The sequence below is a fragment of the Xyrauchen texanus genome, chromosome 6, assembly GCF_025860055.1.
Source record: "Xyrauchen texanus isolate HMW12.3.18 chromosome 6, RBS_HiC_50CHRs, whole genome shotgun sequence".
Taxonomy (NCBI): Eukaryota; Metazoa; Chordata; class Actinopteri; order Cypriniformes; family Catostomidae; genus Xyrauchen; species Xyrauchen texanus.
This window is the reverse complement of record NC_068281.1, coordinates 51,060,626-51,079,412: the sequence shown is the minus strand read 5'-3', so window position 1 is coordinate 51,079,412 and position 18,787 is coordinate 51,060,626.

Here is an 18,787-nt window from a genome sequence, read left to right as displayed (position 1 = left end):
GACAATGCAGAAAAGCAGAGCGCATGTGGCGGAAGACAAAACTTGTAGTCCATTATAACATCTACAAAGACAGCATCCATGCTTTTAATATGGAACTAGGCAAAGCTAGACAGACTTTCTTCTCGAATATTATAAACAGCAACTTAAACAACACACGCACTCTTTTTGCGACTGTAGAGAGACTGACAAACCCCCCAAGCCAGATTCCCAGTGAAATGCTCTCAGACAGCAAGTGCAGTGAGTTTGCTTCTTTCTTCTTTGAAAAATAAATAATATCAGAAAGGTGATCAGCATATCCTTGAGTTGTGCTGGGGTCAGACAAATGAAACCACAACCTGAGAAAGTAGTTACTATGTCTGATTTCAAAGAAATTGATGGCAAAATTTTGGAAGAAACCGTACAGCACCTAAAAACATCAACCTGCGCCCTTGATGCACTTCCCACATCTTTTTTCAAAAGTGTGTTCAACTGTTTAGAAGCAGATCTCCTAGAAGTGATAAACTCCTCACTTCTCTCTGGGAGTTTTCCAAACTCTCTGAAAACTGCAGTTGTCAATCCCCTCTTGAAAAAGAGCAATCTGGATAAGACCATATTAAGCAACTATAGACCGATCTCAAATCTTCCTTTCATAGGCAACATCCTTGAAAAAGTTGTCGTCAATCAGCTGAACAAATTCTTAAACTCAAATGGATACTATGACAATTTTCAATCTGGTTTCCGATCGCATCACAGCACTCATAAAGATAATAAATGATATTCGCTTAAATACTGATACAGGCAAATTATCAGTACTGGTACTACTCGACCTCAGTGCTGCATTTGACACTGTCGATCACAACATACTTCTTGACAGGCTGGAAAACTGGGTGGGGCTTTCTGGGATGGTCCTAAAATGGTTCAAGTCATACTTAGAAGGGAGAGGTTATTATGTGAGTATAGGAGACCATAAGTCTGAGTGGACGTCCATGACATGCAGAGTCCCTCAAGGCTCAATTCTTGCGCCACTCCTGTTCAACCTGTATATGCTCCCAATGAGCCAAATAATGAGAAAGAACCAAATTGCTTACCACAGCTATGCAGACGACACACAGATGTACTTAGCCCTATCACCTAATGATTACAGCCCCATTGACTCCCTGTGCCAATGCATTGATGAAGTAAACAGTTGGATGTGCCAAAACATTCTTCAGTTAAACAAAGACAAAACTGAAGTCATTGCGTTTGGAAACAAAGATGAAGTTCTCAAGGTGAATGCATACCTTGACGCTAGGGCAAGTCAGGAATCTTGGTGTGTCTCTAGAGTCAGATCTTAGTTTCAGTAGTCATGTCAAAGCAATAACTAAATCAGCATACTATCATCTGAAAAATATTGCAAGAATTAGATGCTTTGTTTCCAGTCAAGACCTAGAGAAACTTGTGCATGCTTTCATCACCAGCAGGGTGGATTATTGTAATGACTCCTCACTGGCCTTCCCAAAAAGACCATAAGACAGTTGCAGCTCATACAGAACGCTGCTGCCAGGATTCATAGCAGAACCAGAAAATATGAACATATGACACCAGTCCTCAGGTCTTTACACTGGCTCCCAGTTACATTTTGGATTGATTTTAAAGTATTATTACTGGTATATAAATCACTCAATGGGCTAGGACCTCAATATATTGCAGATATGCTCACTGAATATAAACCAAGGGTTTATATTCAGAAATACCAAGGGTTCTGGAACCAGCTTCCAGAAGAGATCAGATGTGCTCCTACAGTAGTCACATTCAAATGTCCGACTGTTTGTACTGTATTTTATTTTATTTTATATTCTAAACTGTTTAAATTATTCTTATTTTTTTAATTCTTATTTTAATCTCTTCTATGTAAAGCACTTTGAATTACCATTGTGTATGAAATGTGCTATATAAATAAACTTGCCTAATAGCCAGCCAGCCCCAGGAACTGTCTCACCCCCTTTTTGGTCTTGGGGCCCAAGTAGAACCCCAGATACCGTACCTCCACCCGCCCAAACGCGCACTTCTTGGGGTTTGCTGTAAGCCCCGCCCGCCGCAGTGATCTCAGGACCGCCCTCAGATGCTGCAGGTGCCACTGTCAATCATTGCTATAAATGATAATATCATCTAAATAGGCAGTGGCATAAGCTGTATGCGGTCTGAGGATTCAGTCCATGAGACGCTGAAACATAGCCTGGGCACCAAACATATCAAACGGAAGCATCACACTGGGCTTCCCTGGACAAGATCGGAAGGAGCCGAGCCACCCACTGGTAACACTCGAAAAGATCGAGGAAAGCTTCCACATCGACTTCTGCCCCATCTTCAGGAGCGTGGGTGGTGGCCCGGGGTCGCGGCCAGGGCTCGCATGGGAGAAGGCCCCGGATCACATGCTGGTCCTCTGCTTGAGCTCGCTTGAGCTCGCATGATCTCAAAGAATTGGCAATCCTGGTCCTGGCGCAGCTCAAGCAGGGATTGTTGGTGGCTCTGATGTAGGCCGGCAAAGGAACTGGAGGACCTCGGCCAACTGAAAGGACTCCATAGGGTGTACTTCCAGTTCCCGGTTTTCAGCACCAGTGTTAGAACTCCTTGTTTAGAGATGCAAGGGAGTAGACGGAGAGCAATGATGCAATCAAGTAAGGCTCTTTATTTCTCGAGCCTGCGAGCATTCTAGGGGAGTAACGGATTACTTTTAATGGTGCTAAGTAATCAGGATACAATAAACAGGTAACTAAAATCCATTACAGTTACATAAAAACCCATCATAATCAGATTCAAATCAATCAAATCATTTTATTGACTTTCATATTGTCACACTACCATGTACACAAGTGCAACAGTAGGTGAAATTCTTGTGTGCAGTTCCGAGCAACATAGCAGTCGTGACAGTGACGAGACATATACCAATTACAGTAAACAACATACTTACACAAAACAATTTACATATGAAATGTACACATACTTACACAACACAATAATTATATACAATATACAGTAGACAATACACACAATATAGAATACACAAATATCTATATATATAAGTAGTTGTATTGAGGAGAATATGTTGACAGTCCAGTGTGAGATTATAGATGAATAAAGTGCAGTGATAATTATTGATCCTGATAGATCAAGTGTTCAACAGTCTGATTGCTTGGGGGAAGAAGCTGTCATGTAGTCGGCTGGTGCGGGTCCTGATGCTGCGATACCGCCTGCCTGATGGTAGCAGTGAGAGCAGACCATGACTCGGGTGGCTGGAGTCTCTGATGATCCTCCAAGCTTTTTTCACACACCGCCTTGTATATATGTCCTGGAGGGAGGAAAGCTCACCTTCGATGATGTTTCTGGCAGTTCGCACCACCCTTTGCAGGGCTTTGCAGTTGTGGGCGGTGCTATTGCCGTACCAGGCGGTGATGCAGCCAGTCAGGATGCTCTCTACAGTACTAGTGTAGAACCGTGTGAGGATGTATTGGTTCATTCCAAACTTCCTCAGCCGTCTCAGGAAGAAGAGGCACTTTTGAGCCTTCTTCACAACAGCCTCAGTGTGGACGGACCATGTGAGTTCCTCAGTAATGTGGACACCGAGGAACTTGAAACTGCTGACTCTCTCTACCGGTGCTCCGTTAATGGTGATGGGGCTGTGTTCTCCGTCTTTCTTCCTGAAGTCCACTACAAGCTCCTTGGTTTTACTGACGTTGAGGGAGAGGTTGTGCTCCTGACACCAGCGTGTCAGAGTGTGCACCTCCTCTCTGTAGGCTCTTTCATCATTGTCAGTGATCAGCCCTACCACCGTCGTATCGTCAGCAAACTTAATGATGGTATTGGAGCTCTGTGTTGCCACACAGTCATGTGTGTATAGGGAAAACAGGAGTGGGCTGAGAACACAGCCCTGCGGGGCTCCAGTGTTGAGGGTCCGTGATGAGGAGGTGTTGCTGCCCATTCTAACCACCTGACATCTGCCTGACAGGAAATCCAGGATCCAGCTGCACAGCAAGCTGTTTAAGCCCAGAGGCCGGAGTTTCTCATCAAGCTTGGAGGGCACTATGGTGTTGAATGCTGAGCTGTAGTCTACAAACAGCATTCTCACATATGTGTTCCTTTTTTCCAGATGGGAGAGAGCAGTGTGTATTGTAGATGCAATGGCATCATCAGTGGAGCGGTTGTTGCGGTAGGCAAACTGCAATGGGTCCAAAGAGGTGGGCAGAACAGAGCAGATGTAATCTCTGATTAACCTCTCGAAGCATTTGCTGATGATGGGGGTCAGAGCAACAGGACGCCAGTCATTTAAGCAAGTGATTATAGCTTGCTTCGGTACAGGCACAATGGTTGATGTTTTGAAGCATGTGGGAACTACAGACAGGGAGAGGGACAGATTGAAAATGTCCGTAAAAACACCAGCCAGTTGATTCGCGCATGCTCTGATGACATGGCCTGGAATGCCGTCTGGACCCGCAGGTTTACGGATTAAAGTAACATACAGTAAGGGAGTCACGTGATGTGGTTGACGAGAATGGCTGCGTGAGGAAGAGCCGCACCCATCCCAGCATGATATTAACTTTAAAACTTGACAAAGAGACCAACTTTATGTGAGTTACCATATGAAAAGTTGAAGTTATTTGACAATAATGCCAAACAATACCAGAAGTACCACTAATCCTCCGAGAACTGGCTCGGGTGGAACGAAGGCTAACGAAGTGGCTAACGCTAGTCAAGCTAACCAAAAGAAATCGCAGCCTCATGACGAGCCCGGCGCTGATGAACCGGACGCTAGCACCATCCCCGGTAATGTAGCCAAAGAGTTTGCTAGACTTACCGCATTAATCCTGGAAAAGTCCGACGCCCAAGACAAGAAGCTGGAGGCTATATGGGTAACAACAAGTGCTACAGATAGCAAACTTGCTGAAATTACAAATCACATTTCTCAAGTTGAGAGCCGTTTGGGCTTCCTCGAGGAGGCTAATGAGAGACAGCAGGCGGACCCTCCAGCCACAGTTACAGAGGTGGAAGCCCTCCGCCAAAAACTGGACGACATTGAGAATCGGGAGCGAAGGAATAATTTACGGTTCATCGGGTTTCCTGAGGGCAGCGAGGACGGAGACACCTTGTCATTCCTCATAAAAGTTTTACCGGAGATCCTGAACCTCGATTTCCCTGGAGGACTGGAAATTGACAGAGCGCACAGGATTGGAGGATTGCGCAAGAGCTCAGGTCCGGAACATCCCTCGCCAGCAAGACCCATCATCGCCAGATTTCTCAGATTCCGGGACCGAAACCGCATCGCGGAGGCTGCACGCAAGATGGGTAAAGTTACCTGGAAGGAGCATCGTATAATGGTCTTCGCGGACTATTCCAAGTTGGTTAATGAGAAGCGCATAAAGTTCAACGAGTGTAAGAAGATGCTCCATGAAATACGCACAAGATTTTCTCTCGATTACCCGGCAGTGCTCACCGTGAGATCAGCGCAGGGCCCCCGCCGATTTTATGACCATAAAAAAGTCCTGGCTTACATTCATTCCCTTGGTTAACTCGGCGTTACTGTGTTTGGTGTAATGGTATTTCGTGCCACAGTATCATGGCCTTAAATTGTGGGTGGCTGAGCCCTTTGCGGATTCTTTTTCTGTTGGTCTTCCTTTGGTCCCGGAGTGTATGAGGGTAAAGATGAATCCACTAAATGTTCCATTTTTGACTGTCAAATAGACATTTCGTCGTCTTCATTTTTTGTCTGAGCATAAGTGGATAATATTTCTGGAGGTTTTCTGGCTATATGGACTAATGGCGGGTCCTCAGATCCTTTGTTTATTTTTTGTTTATTATTATTTTCTCTCACTCATTATGTCAGGAGGTTTAATTATTGGCGCTGAATTGTAATTTAAAAAAAGGGAGGGGAGAGGGAAAATAGAAGGAAAAAAAACTCCTTAAAGGACTTGATTCACGGGGAGGTTTGGTTTGTTTCCCCTCATGAGAGGGCTGAGCATTTCAGTGGGTCTATCACTAGCTCGGACGCGCATGAACACAGGTGCACTCGCACTCTTTTTTATTTTATTTTTTATTTATTATTATTTATTTATTTTGAATATATATATATGTTATATTATTATTTTTTAATTATATATACATATTTAAAAGGAGGGAAAGAAGAAAAAAAAGGATATTATTATTATCATATATATATATATATAATTTAAAAAAAAAAAAAAATTTATTTTATTTTTTTTTCTGACAAATGGACAATGTTATCTGGTCATACAAACAATATCACCGATCCTTTACAGCAGGGGTCTCCAAACTTTTTTCTATGAGGGCCACATCATTTTTCCTTTCTATAATGGAGGGCCATAGTCTAACAGAAAATGGCATGGGCCGGAGTGATTTATTGTGGAGATTTTTTTATGATTTTAAATGGATTTACAGTATTATGCCTCCTAATGCTAGATTAATTTATTATTTATGCACCATACATATCAAGTGATATATAGCCTATTAAAAGAGCATTATTACTATCGTAATGACATTTTTTCATATTCATTGCTATTGAAATCAAATTATTTACTTACTCATGCGTATTAGGCTAATCAGTGTGAACTATGGGCTTGTTTCTGGCTGGTGAGAAGTCCAATGTCAGGTTCCATTCCTGTCACAGCCAGTCTCAAAGACTGATGCAAATGTTCATCAGTGAGTCTTCGGATTTTTCATCAGTTTCATGTGTGAAAAGGTTTGCTTACAGATATACGTGCTGCCAAAAAGTGTGGACATCTTCATTGCATTCCTTCTGATGTTTGGGTAGGTCTCGTTAGGGAGGGCAGTATAGAATTCAATGAGACTGTTGGGCTTAAACGCGTCTTTCAGAACATCACAGTTCTGTAACTCAGCCAACTCAAACTGATAAGAAGGCAGGGCTTCGTCAATGTTAGCAGCAAAAGGGTTCTGAAAAAGGCGGATTTCTTTAGCGTGGACATGTAGCTCACGGAATCGCACATCAAACTCCGCCTTCAGCATTTCCAGCGCTTCCACTGACTTTTCAGCTGGGAATGGGACCACTGGTTTCTCAGCTGAGAGGCTTTGGGTAACAGGGAGATGGGTGAAGTGTTGCTTTTGCACTTTTCCCACTAGCAGTGCTAGTTTCACCTCAAATGCTTTTATTTGGGAATACATGTCACATATTAGTTTCCCCTTGCCTTGGAGCTGCACGTTGAGGCCATTCAACATTTCTGTCACATCTGTTAAAAAGGCGAGGTCCCATTTCCATTTTGTGTCGATCAGTTCTGGGCCAGTTTTGCCCTTTGTCAGAAGAAAAACATTGATTTCGGGTAGCAGCTCGTAAAAACGCCTCAAAACTCTGCCCCGGCTTAACCATCGGACTTCTGTGTGGTAAAGCACATCTCCGTGAGAAGACTCTAGCTCAGACAGAAAGACTTGGAACTGCCTGTGTTTAAGTCCGTTTGCTCTGATGAAGTTTATACATGACACCACCACTTTCATAATCGATTCCCACTTCAGAACTTTGCAGCACAGTGCTTGCTGGTGAATTACGCAGTGTACTTGTAAAGGGGGCATGAGACCTCTTTCCTCCATTTCTCTATTCATGCATCCTATCAGTCCCCTTGACGCGCCAACCATACTAGGAGCTCCGTCAGTCGTGATGCTGGCCAGCTTAGACCAGTCTAGATCCAACTCTTCTATCGTTTGGCACACTTTACCAAAAATATCCTCCCCTGTCGTAGTACCTTTGAGACTTTTTAGGGCTGCCAGCTCCTCGGACACTTCAAAGTTTGAGCTAACTCCATGAAGAAAAATGAGCAGCTGTGCCGTGTCCTGCACGTCATTACTTTCATCCAGCGCTAATGCTAAAAAATGTAATTCTTTCACTTTTTCCTTCAGCTGGGCATATACATTATACCCCATTTCTTCAATTTGTCTGGTGATTGTACTTGCGGACAGACTCACCGCATTTAAGACGTCTTTCTTATCGGGGCACACCTCCTCCGCAATTCATAAATTTCTTTACGAACTCACCATCAATGAATGGCCTACCGCAGGTTGCAATCAGTTTAGCTACCTGAAAGCTAGCTCGAATGGATGACTGGTTCAACTGGGTTTGCCGTACAAACGTATTTTGCTGAGCAGATAGTCCACTTTTTAGCTTCAACACTTTGTCTGCTCTCATTTGGCCTTGTAAACTCGCATACTTGTCTCTGTGGCGGGTTTCATAGTGTCGGCACGAGATTGTATTCTTTGAACACGGAGACTGTTTCTTGACAGATGAGGCAAACAGCCATTTCTTTGCATTGAACAAAAAAATTGTCACTTGTCCACTTTTGGTTAAATACCCTGCATTCTGAATCAACTTTTCTCTTTCCCAACCATTTGGCCATTTTGTTGTCACTTTAAATTTTCTTGCTGGATCGCGTGCACCCGCTCGATCACGATGGAACGTTAATCCGGGTGAATCTAACAAATAATTTGGCTACTTTAATAATTATAACTAAGGGAAATTTTATTTTGAAAGCCAATATGTATTATCAAATACAAATATGATATGATTAAAACATATTTAAAATTAAATTGTAAAAATATTTCTCTGCATGGCATTGTTCAGAGGGCCGGTCCAAATGTGGGGGCGGGCCGTAGTTTGGGGACCCCTGCTTTACGGACTATATGGACAAGTGGTGGGTTGTTGGATCCTTGTTCTGTGGGGGTATTAAGAGGTTGTTTCTGTAGACCAGTTCAGGGTCTCTTCGTGCATTGTTTATGTTATTTTTTATTTATTTTTTATCCCTTTTTTTTTTTTTCTTTTTTTCTCTCGTTTCAATCAAGAAAATCACTTTATTGTGCAAGGCAACACCGCTGCTTAATTTCATGGTGTAAAGTGAGGCTTTATTGGTGAGGCAGCCCAAGCCTTGTTCTTTCAATGTTCGCCCATTTTCTGGTTTATGCATAGGGGCGTCATGGGTCACACAATCGGTTATTTTCTTTATGCAGACTTCTGTTTAATGTGTAACTCGTTGTCTAAGTTTGAAATATCTTCCTCTTTGTTATTATAAGGTTAATGGTTACGCTCGTGTCGGGCAGGTAGGAGGTTGGGTGATCGTTACTGCCTGATTCTGGGCAGGACAACAGGTGCAGGGTGGGTGGGGCATGGTCATAGCGGCTTTAAGTTAGAGAGTTACGGACCAAACTGAGATTAGTGTTTGTGTCTGGCTGTACAGATGCGTTTTCGTTGCTTTTGTTATCTGTATGTTTAAATTTAATGTGTTTTTTGTCTCTTATTATTTAGTGATGTTATTCATAAATAAGTCAGTTTGGATAGTACAGCAAAACTTGTTTAACACTCATTTTACAATATTTCAGCTAGTAGTACAAAAGGGTTGAAACTTATGAGCTGGAACGTCAGAGGCCTCCACAACATAGTGAAGAAGAGGAAGGTATTAACTTTCATTAGATCTAAAAAATGTGATGTGGTATTTATGCAGGAGACCCACTTATTACCACAAGAATCTCAAAAGCTCCGGGGTGATTGGGTGGGCTTTGTGGCATCTGCCTGTGGCAGTAGCAAGATCAGAGGAGTGGCTACTCTAGTTAACAAGCGGCTACAATTTAAATGCTTAAAAGAGAGTGCAGATGAGGAAGGGAGAATACTGTTGATGCTTTGTGAGATCCAGGGAAATAGTATTATACTTGCGAATGTGTACGCCCCAAATAGAGACGATCCGGCATTTTTTGGGCTACTTGAGAAGAAACTAAATGATATGGGAGACTATCCAATTATCATGGGGGATTTTAATGAGGTAATGGACCCTATATTAGATCGTAGCTCTCCATCTGTCCAAGACAACTAGGGCACACGCAGTGCTCAAAGATATGTCCAAAGCATCCGGTCTAGTAGACATTTGGCGGCTACAAAACCCATCTTCGAGAGATTTTACATTCTTCTCTTCACCACATAGCTCGTTTTCCAGAATAGATTTTGTTTTGGTGTCTCATTCGCTGGTATCAGCTATGGGGGCGAGTGACATTGGTAATATAATTATTTCAGACCATAGTCCAATATGTCTCCATATTCTGTCCTGTAATAAGCCGGCTAGGTCAACTAGATGGAGACTAAACTCTAGCCTTCTATTAGATGAGACCTTTAAGGAATCACTTAGATCACAAATCAACCTCTATATAGAGACCAATCTCCCAACGGCTCCGTCAGCAGAGGTAGCATGGGAGGCTTTGAAAGCCTTTTTGAGAGGCCACATAATTCAATATTCGTCATTCAGGAAGAAGAAAAACAATACTAAGCTCCAGGAGCTTGAAAAACAGATCATAACGGCAGAACCTAACTTTAAAAAAAATATGTCTCTGAAAATCTTACCAGGTTGACTAGACTAAAATATGATTTTAATTCAATTATGACCCAGAGGGCAGAATTCTCTCTCTTTCGGGCAAGGCAGAAATACTTTGAGGAGGGTGACAAGGCTGGTAGACTACTTGCCAGGTACATTAAACAAAAAGAAGCAATGAGTACTATTCCTGCTATTAGGAGGGACAATGGGTCTGTCCTGACTGATCCCAAGGAGATTAATACAGTTTTTAGAGACTTTTATGTAAAACTCTATACTTCAGAGGCAGGGGGGGTACAGGGATGACATTACATCTTTTCTGTCAACTCTTGATCTGCCGGTGTTGTCGGGGGACCAGCTCGAACGTCTTGAATCACCTGTTACTATTGAGGAGATAAGGGATGTTATTAAACACCTCCCTTCAAGTAAAGCACCAGGTTTAGATGGCTTTACGGCCGAGTTTTATAAAGCTTATGCTGAGGAACTTGCACCATTACTCTTAGACACCTATAATGAAGCTTTCGAGAAGGGTAAACTCCCTCCCACATTATCCGAGGCCATTATCACCCTTATCTTGAAGGAAGGAAAAGACCCTCTAGACTGTAAGAATTTTAGGCCTATTAGTTTGACCTCCTGTGACAGTAAAATACTATCTAAAATTGTAGCTAACCGTCTGGACAAGGTAATAACCTCCTTGATCCATCCTGACCAGGTCAGCTTTATGCGTTCGCGCTCCTCGGCTGACAACATCAGAAGACTTCTTGATATTATGTGGGCCACTCAGGATAATGCCTCTCCCATGGCTGCTATCTCGCTGGATGCCGAAAAGGCGTTTGACAGGGTGGAGTGGCATTATCTGCTCTCCACCCTTGAATGTTTTGGCTTCGGCAAAAAGTTCATAGCTTGGATTAGGCTCATATATACTCATCCCTCAGCGTCAGTGCTTACTAACGGTATCATCTCCCTCCCATTTGAACTGGAAAGAGGCACAAGGCAGGGAGACCCTCTCTCTCCTCTACTTTTTGCAGTTGCACTTGAACCGCTAGCGGTTGCTATACCTAAAGAATCTGCATTTCCAGGCATACAAATCGGTGAAAAATGTCATAAATTGATGATGTATGCAGACGGTATCCTTTTGTTTGTCACAGATCCCGAACAATCTCTTGCATCACTATTCAAAATTATTGACAAGTTCTCATCCATTTCGGGCTATAAAGTCAACTGGACAAAATCTGAGGCTCTTCCTCTCACTCCATATTGTCCCAAATCCCTCTTCCAGTCAGGCACTTTTGCCTGGCCTAAGAAAGGCATTACATATCTTGGTTTAACATTCCCCCCCATATTGACGAATCTGATTAAAACAAACTTTGACCCCCTACTGGACAAACTGAGGGCTGACTTAGAGTGGTGGTCTCCATTGTATCTCTCTATGTGGGGGAAGGCAAACGTCATTAAAATGATTTGTGCTCCGAAATTCAATTACTTGCTACAGGCTATGCCAGTCCGAATTCCTTTGCGCTATTTCAAACAATTTGATCAACTTTGTAATAAATTTTTATGGAATAATAAATGCCCTAGGATGAACCTGAGAAAGCTGCAGAGGCCAGTGGACAAAGGAGGATTAGGTGTGCCCAACTTGCTTTTTTACCATTATGCGTTTACCATTAGGCATATGGCACAGTGGTCTTTACCCCCGGAGAGAGCCCCTCCGTGGTTCCACCTCAAAAGCGCGGTGTCCTCCCCTCTCACACCCATTGCATACATCACAGCTAAATTAGCCCAACAGTATCAGTCACATCCCATTTTGTCTCATATTCAGTGGGTCTAGAAGAGAGTAGCTAAGATTCTTAAATTTGATCCGTATCTGCACCAGACTGCCGGGATCTGGCTAAATCCCAAGCTCTGTATAAATAAATCTCTCTTCCTTTGGAAGCTTTGGTTGCAAAAAGGGATTAGGGTGCTCGGTGACTTGTACCAGGATGGGACATTAAAGTCTTTTGAGGCACTTAGTCAGGAATTTGACTTACCACGTAATCAACAGTGGAAGTATTTTCAGTTAAGACACCTACTGGTGCAGGTCTTCGGCTCCCCTTCAGTAGTCCCACCGAGCGGTGACATGTTGGAGAAGGTTCTAACAATCTATGGGGGTGGCCATGAAGCCTCGGCCTACCAAGCTATGATCCTTACGGCCTCGTATTCTAATATTTTGTCCCTTAAAATGACATGGGAAACTGATTTAAAGGTGTCATTTACAGATGCAGAATGGGGCAGAATTCTTAGCAATGGGAAAAAAATGTCAAGGGAACTGCGAACGCGACTTATCCAATTCAAAATACTGAATAGAATCTATTGGACACCATCCAGGCTGCATAAGGTTGGTTTGGTTGATAGCTCAGAATGCTGGAGGTGTCGGGACAAAAATGGTACCCTTGTACACATGCTATGGAGTTGCCCAAAAATTCAGGCATTTTGGTCTTCCCTACATACAATCGTAGAGAAAATTGTCGAACAGAATATCCCACTTACCCCTAGTCTGTTTATTTTGGGGGACCCCTCTGCATTAAGTGACCTGGCCCCTCCACTCTCTAACTGGATCCAGACTGTCCTCATGCTAGGCCGGAAACTTTTGGTCAAAGAATGGAAAGCCCCCTCTGCACCAGCACTGGATTTGTGGTACGCCGCTCTGGGTCAGCTGGCTGCCCTTGAACATCTGTCCTATAGGTTGCTTGATAAAGTGGAGGAGTACAACTTGAAATGGGGAAAGTTTCATTCGTACACCCTTGAAGGTTTAACGGCGTTCCGGCTCAAAAACATAGCATTTAACTGGGAAACATGACTGATGGATACGTTTTGATAGAATACGGTACCTACATTTAGGCAAGGCTGTAACTCAAGGGCTAGGTGCATCACTGTTTTATTTTATTATTAAGTTGGCTTGTGAGAGCCAACTTACTGAAATCCTACTTAAACTTATTAAGTTGGCTTGTGAGAGCCAACTTACTGAAATCCTATTTAAACTTATTATTATTATTATTATTAAGTTGGCTTGTGAAAGCCAACTTACTGAAATCCTATTTAAACTTATTATTAAGTTGGCTTGTGAAAGCCAACTTACTGAAATCCTATTTAAACTTATTATTATTATTATTATTATTATTATTATTAAGTTGGCTTGTGAGAGCCAACTTACTGAAATTCTATTTAAATGTATTATTATTATTATTAAGTTGGCTTGTGAGAGCCAACTTACTGAAATCCTACTTAAACTTATTATTAGTGGTGCTTGCAAAGCATCACTATTGTAATCTCACATACTTATTAGTGGTGCTTGCAAAGCATCACTATTGTAATCTCACATACTTATTAGTGGTGCTTGCAAAGCATCACTATTGTAATCTCACATACTTATTATTTTTATTAGTGGTGCTTGCAAAGCATCACTATTGTAATCTCACATACTTATTAGTGGTGCTTGCAAAGCATCACTATTGTAATCTCACATACTTATTAGTGGTGCTTGCAAAGCATCACTATTGTAATCTCACATACTTATTATTTTTATTAGTGGTGCTTGCAAAGCATCACTATTGTAATCTCACATACTTATTATTAGTGGTGCTTGCAAAGCATCACTATTGTAATCTCACATACTTATTATTATACTTTTTATTTTTATTTTTATTTTTATTTTTATATCTCTTAACAAAACTTCGACACCTAACTCGTCCCATGACCGTTTAGTGAGACCCACGTAATGAGGTGTCAAATCGAACGGCCTATTGAGGACACATGTGCTATGACTTTTATAAGCTTATCGGGGTACGGTATTTGCCCCAGGGGCAAAAAAGCGCCTAAAAATCCCATAGACTTAACATTGCGACAAACTTTGACGGCCACAGCTCCAAGCTAGGATTTCAGAGAAACGCGTGATTTGCCACATTTGAAGAGGCTGGCAGGCTCTGTAAGAGCATACCTCAATATGGGGTAAAAGTTGCACCCTGGGGGCAGGAGCTGCCCAAAAATGCCCCAATTGACTTATAATGGTGTAGGACGGCCCATGAAATGAAAAGGCATAGGGATTTGTATTGAACATAGCTCTGGATCACAGTGTCATAGAGACGAGGGGGTGGGCTCATTTTACTCAGACAACCAATCAGTCTCTCTGGATCATTGTGAAGCTATCAAGCCACGCCCTAGCAACCATTAAGAGCACCTTAGCAACAAGTCCCATAGACTTCTATTGAAAAAGATCAAAGGGATATCTCCGGATAGAAGTGTCATAGAAACACAAGGGTGGTCTCGCTTTGACTCGGGACAGCAAACAGCCAATCATGCATCACTTCAACACTTCCTAGCCCCTCCCTAGCAACCATTGTCGAAAGCACCTTAACAACCAAAATCCATAGAGGGATATCTTCCATTCTGAATGTCACAGAGGCATGGGAGTTGGTTTATATCATTCATACTGACAAGCAGCCTTTGGAGATTCATGATTGGCAGCTGCCAAGCCACTCCCTAGCAACTACACAGAGTACCCTAGCAACCGCTTAGCAGTAACTATATCTCTGCACCAGAAAATCAGAGAGACTTCTGGGTTGATTTATTTCAATCAGGATGGCAAGGACACTTCATAAGTATCACTATGTTAACTGCCTAGCAACCAGATGGGGTTACCCTAGCAACCGAAAGTAACAAATCACATATCTCTGCATCAGAAAACGTAGAGACTTCCGGGTTGACTTATTTCAATCAGGATGGCAAGGACACTTCATTAGTATCACTATGGTAACTGCCTAGCAACCAGATGGGCTTACCCTAGCAACCGAGTAACAAATCACATATCTCTGCATCAGAAAAACGTAGAGACTTCCGGTTTGACTTATTTCAATCAGGATGGCAAGGACACTTGATTAGTATCACTATGGTAACTGCCTAGCAACCAGATGGGGTTACCCTAGCAACCGAGTAACAAATCACATATCTCTGCATCAGAAAACGTAGAGACTTCCGGGTTGACTTATTTCAATCAGGATGGCAAGGACACTTCATTAGTATCACTATGGTAACTGCCTAGCAACCAGATGGGGTTACCCTAGCAACCGAGTAACAAATCACATATCTCTGCATCACAAAAACGTAGAGACTTCCGGGTTGACTTATTTCAATCAGGATGGCAAGGACACTTCATTAGTATCACTATGGTAACTGCCTAGCAACCAGATGGGGTTACCCTAGCAACCGAGTAACAAATCACATATCTCTGCATCACAAAAACGTAAAGACTTCCGGATTGACTTATTTCAATCAGGATGGCAAGGACACTTCATTAGTATCACTATGGTAACTGCCTAGCAACCAGATGGGGTTACCCTAGCAACCGAGTAACAAATCACATATCTCTGCATCACAAAAACGTAGAGACTTCCGGGTTGACTTATTTCAATCAGGATGGCAAGGACACTTCATTAGTATCACTATGGTAACTGCCTAGCAACCAGATGGGGTTACCCTAGCAACCGAGTAACAAATCACATATCTCTGCATCAGAAAAACGTAGCAGACTTCTGGGTTGATTTATTTCAATCAGGATGGCAAGGACACTTCATTAGTATCACTATGGTAACTGCCTAGCAACCAGATGGGGTTACCCTAGCAACCGACTAACAAATCACATATCTCTGCATCACAAAAACGTAGAGACTTCCGGGTTGACTTATTTCAATCAGGATGGCAAGGAGACTTCATTAGTATCACTATGGTAACTGCCTAGCAACCACATGGGGTTACCCTAGCAACCGAAGTAACAAATCACATATCTCTGCATCAGAAAAACGTAGCGACTTCTGGGTTGGTTTATTTCAATCAGGATGGCAAGGACACTTCATTAGTATCACTATGGTAACTGCCTAGCAACCAGATGGTGTTACCCTAGCAACCGAGTAACAAATCACATATCTCTAAATCACAAAAACGTACAGACTTCTGGGTTGACTTATTTCAATCAGGATGGCAAGGACACTTCATTAGTATCACTATGGTCACTGCCTAGCAACCACATGGGGTTACCCTAGCAACCGACTAACAAATCACATATCTCTGCATCACAAAAACGTAGAGACTTCCGGGTTGACTTATTTCAATCAGGATGGCAAAGAGACTTCATTAGTATCACTATGGTAACTGCCTAGCAACCACATGGGGTTACCCTAGCAACCGAAGTAACAAATCACATATCTATGCACCAGAAAATCGAAGAGACTTCTGGGTTGATTTATTTCAATCAGGATGGCAAGAAGACTTCATAAGTATCACTATGGTAACTGCCTAGCAACCAGATGGGGTTACCCTAGCAACCGAGTAACATATCACATATCTCTGGATCAGAACATCGTAGAGACTTCCGGGTTGACTGATTTTACTCAGGATAGCAAGGAGACTTCATAAATATCACTATGGTAACTGCCTAGCAACCAGATGGGGTACCCTAGCAACCGAAAGTAAAAAACACATATCTCAGCAGTTATAAAATGCTATTTGATCTAGTTTTGCCACGGCAAGCACCACTCACATTTTCTTCAGGAAATGTACCTATCTAGTTTTTATTTTTATTTTTATTTTTATATCTCTTAACAAAACTTCGCACCTAACTCGCCCCAAGACCGCTTGGCATAGACCCACCTAATGAGGTGTCAAATCGAACGGCCTATTGAGGACACGTGTGCTATGACTTTTATAAGCTTATCGGGGTACGGTATTTGCCCCAGGGGCAAAAAAGCGGCCTAAAAATCCCATTGACTTAACATTGAGACAAACTTTGACGCGTCACAGCTCCGAAGCGAGGATTTCAGCAGAAACGCGTGATTTGCCACATTTGAAGAGGCTGGCAGGCTCTGTAAGAGCATACCTCAATATGGGGTAAAAGTTGCACCCCTGGGGGCAGGAGCTGCCCAAAGTTGCCCCCATTGACTTACAATGGTGTAGGACGGCCCATGAAATAGAAGGATTTTGTAATTAAACATAGCTCTGGATCACAGTGTCATAGAGACAAGGGGCCTGGCCTCATTTTACTAAGACGACCAATCAGTCTCTCAGGATCATTGCAAAGCTATCAAGCCACGCCCTAGCAACCATTTAGAGGACCTTAGCAACAAGTCCCATAGACTTCTAATGAAAGAGATCAAAGGGATATCTCCGGCTAGAAGTGTCATAGCAACACAAGGGTGGTCTCGCTTGACTCGGGACAGCAAACAGCCAATCATGAATCACCTCAACACTTCCTAGCCCCTCCCTAGCAACTATTGTCGAGCACCTTAGCAACCAAAATCCATAGAGGGATATCTTCCATTCTGAATGTCACAGAGGCATGGGAGTTGGTTTATGTCATTCATACTGACAAGCAGCCTTTGGAATTTCATGATTGGCAGCTGCCAAGCCACTCCCTAGCAACTACACATAGTACCCTAGCAACCGAGTAACAAATCACATATCTCTACACCAGAAAATCAGTACAGACTTCTGGGTTGATTTATTTCACTCAGGATGGCAAGGAAACTTGATTACTATCACTATGGAAACTGCCTAGCAACCAGATGGGGTTACCCTAGCAACCGAAGTAACAAATCACATATCTCTGCACCAGAAAATAGTACAGACTTCCGGGTTGACTTATTTCAATAAGGATGGCAAGGAGACTTCATTACTATCACTATGGTAACTGCCTAGCAACCAGATGGGTTTACCCTAGCAACCGAAGTAACAAATCACATATCTCTGCATCAGAACAACGTAGAGACTTCTGGGTTGATTTATTTATGACCATAATTTTTGTTCTTTTCAAGCATGCTATTTGATCGAGTTTTGCCACGTGCAAGCACCACTCACATTTTCTTCAGGAAATGTACCTATCTAGTTAGTGGTGCTTGCAAAGCATCACTATTGTAATCTCACATACTTATTATTTTTATTTTTATTTTTATTTTTATATCTCCTGACAAAACTTCGCACCTAACTCGTCCCAGACCGCTTGGCGTAGACCCACGTAATGAGGTGTCAAATCAAACGCCTATTGATGACACGTGTGCTATGACTTTTATAAGCTTATCGGGTACGGTATTTGCCCCAGGGGCAAAAAAGCTGCCAAAAAATCCCATAGACTTAACATTGCGACAAACTTTGACGCGCCACAGCTCCAATAGAGGATTTCACAGAAACGTGTGATTTGCCACATTTGAAGAGGCTGGCAGGCTCTGTAAGAGCATACCTCAATATGGGGTAAAAGTTGCACCCCTGGGGGCAGGAGCTGCCCAAAAATGCCCCAATTGACTTATAATGGTGTAGGACTGCCCATGAAATGAAAAGGCATAGGGATTTTCTATTGAACATAGCTCTGGATCACAGTGTCATAGAGACGAGGGGTGGGCTCATTTTACTCAGACGACCAATCAGTCTCTCAGGATCATTTTGAA